This window comes from Capsicum annuum, chromosome 3 (genome assembly GCF_002878395.1).
Source record: "Capsicum annuum cultivar UCD-10X-F1 chromosome 3, UCD10Xv1.1, whole genome shotgun sequence".
NCBI lineage: Eukaryota > Viridiplantae > Streptophyta > Magnoliopsida > Solanales > Solanaceae > Capsicum > Capsicum annuum.
Window position 1 is genome coordinate 35,737,051 of NC_061113.1, and position 7,120 is coordinate 35,744,170.

Below are 7,120 nucleotides of genomic sequence, written 5' to 3' on the forward strand. Positions count from 1 at the left end.
AAAACTACCTCACAAGCATCAGACCACGGGAATTTCACCTTCTTCTGAGTCAACTTAGTCAATGGGGCAGCAATAGAAGATAAACTCTCCACAAACCTTCTATAATAGCCAGCTAAACCCAAGAAGCTCCGAATATCAATTAGAGTTGTGGGTCTAGGCAACTTTTAAACCGTCACAACTTTTTGTGGATCCACTATAATCCCTTCACTAAAAACAATATGACCCAGATATGTCACAATATTTAACCAAAACTTACACTTTGCGAACTTCGAATACAACCACTGATCTTTCAAGGTTTACAACACAAGGCAGAGATGATCTATATGATTTGCCATACGTTTAGAATTAACCAAAATATCATCAATAAATAAATTACAAGAAAATCCAAGAACTGACGAAATACATAGTTCATAAGATCCATGAATGTTGTTGGGGATCTATTCAGACCAAAGGACATCACCAAAAACTCAAAATGACTACATCGTGTTAGAAAGGCAGTCTTAGGGATATCCTTCTCCCTAATCTTCAACTGATGGTATCTAGATCGAAGACCAATCTTAGAAAAGAACTTAGCACCCTAAAGTTGATTGAACAGATCATAAATCCTCGAAAGAGGATATTTTTCTTTATGGTCACCTTGTTCAATTGGCGGTTTTCAATACACATTCGAAGGAACCCATTCTTTTTACGTAGAAATAGAAATAGAGCAGCCCAAGGAGAAACATTAAGGCAGATAAAACCCTTATCTAGAAGGTCTTTCAACTGCTCTTTGAGTTCTTTCAACTTATCCAGAGCAATTCTGTAAGAAGGGATAAAAATAGAATAAGTGTTCAGGGGAAGATCAATTCTAAAATAGATTTTCCTATTGGGGGGAACAATAGGAAGATCAACAAGGAACACCTAGGGAAATTCACAAACCACAGGGATAGTCTGCAAAGAAGGACATTTGGGTCTATATTATGTAATATGCACTAAGTGATAGAGGTACCCCATAGAAACCAATTTTTGGGCTCTAAGATACGAAATGAACCTTTCCTTAGGCACTAGGGAACTACCTTCCTAATCAACCATCAGCTCATTTGGAAATTGAAAACAGACCTTTCGGGTCCGACAATCAAGAGACGCATAGCCCGAATGCAACCAATCCATCCCCAAAATCATATCAATGTCTAATATGTCCAAGTCTATCAGATCTACCAAGGTATACCTATGACAAAACAACATCACACATCTCCTATAGGCCCGTCTATCCACAACGAAGTCACCCATCGAGGTAGACACAGAGAAGGAATCTAGAATACACTCAAGGTCAAAATTAAAATGGATTGCCACATAAGGGGTCGCATAAGAGATGGTAGATAGGGGATCAAGTAGACAATATACAACATGGGAGAAAATTTTGAGCATACCAGTAACAATATCGAGGGATACCTCAAAATCCTAGTGAGTGGTAAGAGCATACAGATGGTTCTGCCAGTGCCGGAGCCAGAACCAGAAGTACCACCCTTTAGTTCAGGAGCCGATGAAGTAGCAACAAGAATCTTATTTACTCTAGAAGCAACCCTAGAAAGAACATCCCTTTGTGTATGACCAATCTGTCTATATTTAAATCACTTATTTTTCCCCTCTTCATAAACACCACGATCACCTAATCGTAAAATCTACAAGGAGAATATGATGGAGCTGACTGAGACCCACTAGATCGAGGCAGGGCACCCCGTACCCTTGGACCCTTAGTATTCTTGAAATGAGGATCACCCTATGACTTTGGATAAGAAGCACTAGCTATAGAGTAGAAACTAGAATTGCGCTACTTTTTTGTATACCATTTTTCACCATCTCTACCACTCTACTGCTGACCTCTACCCTGATCCAAATACTGGAACTTCTTACTCTGCCTTTCACTCATCTCAATATCCTTCTTATTTTCTTCCTTAACCTGTTGCATGTACACCACCAACCTGTAGATTTCCATATCTTTGTTCAACAGAGTAGCTTTGCATTCCAATACTAGTTCATGGGACAACCTAAAGTGAATTTCCTCATCTGAGCTCTCATAGAGGATACCAACTTTGGAGCATAATGAGATAGCTGGTAAAACTATAAGGCATACTCTTTTATTGTCATCTTGTCTTGCTTTAAATTTATGAATTCCTCAGCCTTTGTCTCTCTCAACTCTTGAGGAAAGAAGCGATCAAGAAAAGCACTAGAGAAGTCATCCCATAAAGCAGACTCAACATCATTACCCCTACACTGGTCTCATTCCTCATACCACTGACATGTTACATCCTTCAATTAGTAAGTGACAAACTCTACACCTTCTACATCAGTAGCATGCATCACATGAAATAAATTTCCATCTCATCAATGAAATTTTGAGGATCTTTCTCAACTTTAGAACTAGTGAAAGTCGAAGACTCAATCGCATAAATTGGCCAACCCTAGTGATCTTAGAGGATAGAGCAACAGTAGTAGCATGCTCAGTATGAGAGGCCACTAACTGGATAAGCACATGAATTGTTTGGCAAAAACTCAATATTAAATATGCCAGCTTGAGGTGCTCGAGGAGGGATAAGGGGAACCAGTGGAACTCAACTAGGAAAATCAGAAGCAACGACCCTAGACATGGTCTGAACTCCTTGAGTAGGATGAGCTCTTTCTACATTGTGCTTAAATGGGATAAAAGAGTTTCCACAAACATCAAATCTTCTGGGAGGCATGACCTGAAAATCAAACATACGGGGATTCAAGGAGATTTCAAGATCTTAGACTCTATAGCCCAAACTAGAACAACAAGAATGGGATACATTCCTGAATGCCTCATAGTCTCTCAATTATAAGTGTGGTGCACTACACACCCATAAAAAATACTCTACTTGACACGGATATGTGGACACCAAATGATACCAAACCTAGGCTCTAATACCAAGTTTGTCACGACCCAAACCAAAATATGTCAATGGCCGAGTAGATCCATCTTGTGGGTGTATCATTATACCAATAATTGTTTATTTGATTTGAAAACCCAAAAAGAAGTTGAGCTCTCCCATCAAGCTAATATCAAATTCACTACTCATCAGATTAGTAAAATCATGAGTCATGTTGACGTTTGTTGAGCTAAATATAATGTAATCCATATAAACCTGCACAATTAATAAATCCTTTCTATAGTGTTTAAGAAGAGAGTGTAGTCAGTCTTACCTCTGGCATGTCCATGCTCCAAAAGAAATTTTGATAATCTTTCATACCAAGCCCTTGGGGCTTTTTTCAGTCCATATAGAACTTTATCAAGGTTGTACAGATGATCAAGAAATTCACCACTCTCAAATCCAGGAGGTTGTTTCACATACACCACTCTTTTAGATATCCATTTAGGAATTCACTCTTTACATCCATTTAACAAAGAGAAAATTCCTTGTAGGCTGCAAATGCAACTAGAAGTCTGATTGGTTTAAGTCTGGCCATAGGAGCAAAAGTCTCATCATAGTCTATGCCTTCCTCTTGATTATATCCTTGGACCACCAGCTATGCCTTATTTCTTGTAACTGTTTCATGCTCATCAACTTTATTTTTGTACACCCACTTTGTTTTAATCATAGGTTTGCCTTATGGAGAAGGAACTAAATACCAAACCTTTCTTCTTTCAAATTGGATTAGATCTTTTTGCATGGCAATGATCTAGTCAGAATCAAGAATTGCTTCATCTATATTTTTGGTATAATTAGAGATAGAAATGCCTTGAATTCACATAAGTTCTTGAGTCCATATCTAGTAGTGACTCCTGAATTGAGATCAGTGAGAAGATTCTCAAAAGAAAAAGTGATGACGTCCAAACTACACATCCTATTAAAAGTCAAGCAAAACCAAAGATGGAACTTATCTCTAGCATGTTGGGAAAAGTTGGTATCTCAAACAAGTGTCAATTTAGCCGTTACTTATGTGTGGGGTTAGTTTGTGTTTTAAGAGAGAAGTTTGAATTCAAAGAGAAAAGTGAAGTTTTAAGGATTTGAATGAGTTAAAATGAGGTTAAGATTATTTAAATATAGGTGGGGTTTGTTTTAGGTCATATATATATGTGTTGGTGGGCCCAAAATTTAAATTAAAAAATGGGCCAACTTTTTAACCTAGTCGTGGATTGTACTTGTGCCTGCCACCTGCGGCCAGGCATGGGGTGCAGGTGCCATCTGCGGCCAGTAGATTCAGGGCAAAAAATTTTAGCCTGCTTTTCTGCAACTTGGACTTGGCATTTCGATATTTTTTCAGCTACTTATGATCCCATAACCTATGTTTTAGGCCCCAATAGTAAAATTAGATACCAAAGTCCATAATTTTCCAATTTTTATCATCAAAATTTCAAGTTTTCAACTTATTTTTAACTTTTCGTGTGGGACTTATGACCATGATGGGTTGATCACACAGGCCTCTTGCATAAAAATTGATGAATGTAGCAATTTTTTAATCATATTTTGGGCAAGTCCAAGAGCTAAAAACCTACAAAAATGAAGAACAACAAAAATGTGAACACTAATAATTGTGGGTTGCCTCCCACTCGGCTCCCGATTTAACATCCCAATACGACGTGGTTATGTTGGTCACTCAGACTTCGCCAACAAGCCTATGGGTGCCTCTCATGTAACACTTGATTCAACATTATGGTATAATGCGGGTATCTTTACTTCACAGAATTCATCAAGATACTCATAAGAATAAACTCTATGATTATCAATACAATCAATTACCGACACTACCGTTATGTCGATTGGCTGCTTCGTTGACTTTTAAATATTGAATGTAGCCTCCTCACCGTTGACTCTGAATTTCAGCTCACCTTTCACCATGTCAACCATAGCTCTACATATGGCTACAAATGTTTTTCTCAATATAATAGGCATCTAAGTGTCAACCTCACAGTCTAGGATGACAAAGTCAGCCAAAAAATAAAGTTATCCACCCTCACGATCACATAAAAAAAAATTTCCACAGGTTTCTTCATTGTGTGATCAGCCTTCAACAGTTGCATCGAAGTAAATTCCATAGGGTTAAACCCCAATTGCTTAAATAAAGCCAGCGATATTAAATTAATGTTAGCCCCTAAGTCACACAAGGCTCTGGCAAATCGGGAAGACCCAATAGTGCATGGGATAGTGAATGCTCTGGGATTACCATTTTTCTGTACCAAAGACCTAGTCGTGACTGCACTGTAATTATGTACCCCATCAACATCCTCAAATGTGGCTCCTTATTCCTTGTGACTAATTTTTTCATGAACCTGACATATCCAGTAGATGAACTAACGCCTCAAGAAAAGGTATATTCAAGCTCAATTCTTTCAGCATCTCAATGAATTGCTTAAACTTATTTTCTCTTTATTTTTCTTATATATCTGAAAAGATGGGGGTGGTTTCAAAATTTTATCTAATTTTTAGCTCAATGACCGGACTCTTACGTTTGTCTTCAGCAGTTTTACCGTTATAACCTGTTACTTTCTCGGACTCAACGGTAGGTGTCTCATCATCATCAGCTTTTGCAGTAGGTCATGGGGGATCTATAGTAGTGATACCACTCCTTATGTTATTATCAAGTACCTGACCATCGTTTTTTAATTTTTTCATTGTGTTGCTCGAAAGGGCACCTGGATGCTCTTGTTCAGAGTTGTGACATCTGCCCAAACTGGTGTTCCAACTGCTTGCTAGCAGTGGCATGTCACTCGACCTTCTGGGTCAATACTAAAATGTCGGCCTTAACCTCCTTAAGGATGATCTCTTGATTTTCTTGACCCTTCACAAACTTAGCCAGCATCTCTTTCATTTTGGATTTTATATCTCATCTGTAAGGTGGAATGTACCTATCTCTTTTCTTTCTGTAGTCATTATTTTTCCTCTAGTCACCATCTCGCTCTCTACTACAGTCTCCGTATCTTTCATAGTAGTTCTGGCCTTGGTTCCCTTTCCCTTAAGCTCGGAAACCCACCAACTGATAATTCAGATAATTTGCTTCATCCTTCAATTCTGACTCATAAGATTTAGAAGTTTACCCCTATGTTACTACTGCATTTACTTTTTCAAAAGTCACCGTTGTAATCTATTTTACTATTACCCCAAGATCAGTACAAAGCAACATAATCTCTTGTGCTATAATGTCATCAGTACTTTTTGGTCGCAGGAGGCACCAATAGAATATGTGTTATATCCCCTCTTAGCCTCCCAAGTTTTCCACCCTCAGTTAGTGAGTAAGATCTGATCTAACATATTTGAACCTATCTCCCAACGTAGTATCATAAAAGCTCCTCCAGATATGGAGTCTGCCATGGTTTTGGAGCTGATGTCAAGGCTTGGTATAATATCACTAATAAGCTCATCCCTAAAAATTGATGATTGGGCACCATGCTCAACTTCTTCTTAAATCTGAACCATGCCTCGTACATAGATTCTGACTGCAGCTTTCTTAAATTATAGATCTTATCCTTAAGCTGCCATATCCTGGATAGAGAAAAGAACCTATTCAAGAATTACTTTCGTAACTCATTCCATGTAGTATAGAGTCTCTTAGCAGTTTTCTTAACCATAAAGAAGTTTCTCCTATAAGTAAGAATGGGAACAGCCTTAGTCCGAGTGCTTTCTGATTTACCTCTAGAATTGTATAAGAACTGAAAATCCCAATAAAAATAGCAAGGTACAAGTTTGCATCATCTGTAGGTAAACCTGCAAACATACCCTTTAGAATTAAGAGCTGGATCATTACACTCTTTATGTTGAACTTAAAGCCTGGGGTAAAACAGGAGGAACTATGGCTCCAATCTCTGTTGGCTCAACATATCTCAAGTCTTCTTTATCATCTATATATGTCTGCAGTACTAATATGTTTGTATTACTTAAACACGGGCACCTTTAGCTCTGTTCTGATTTCCACTACATGTTGTTTGGTGATCTGCTGCTTGTCTCTTCTCAGCTAGCTCTGCTTCCCTAGCTACCCGCTGAGCTTCTTTCTTTTTCTTCTTTTTGGCTTTAGCTTGAGCTAATAGCTCACCATTCTATCGATCAATAACATCCTGTACTTTTTTAGAGGAGGGAGAGGTACAACACCATGAACCTCTTCAGGAAGTTCATCTCTTTTCTGCTCT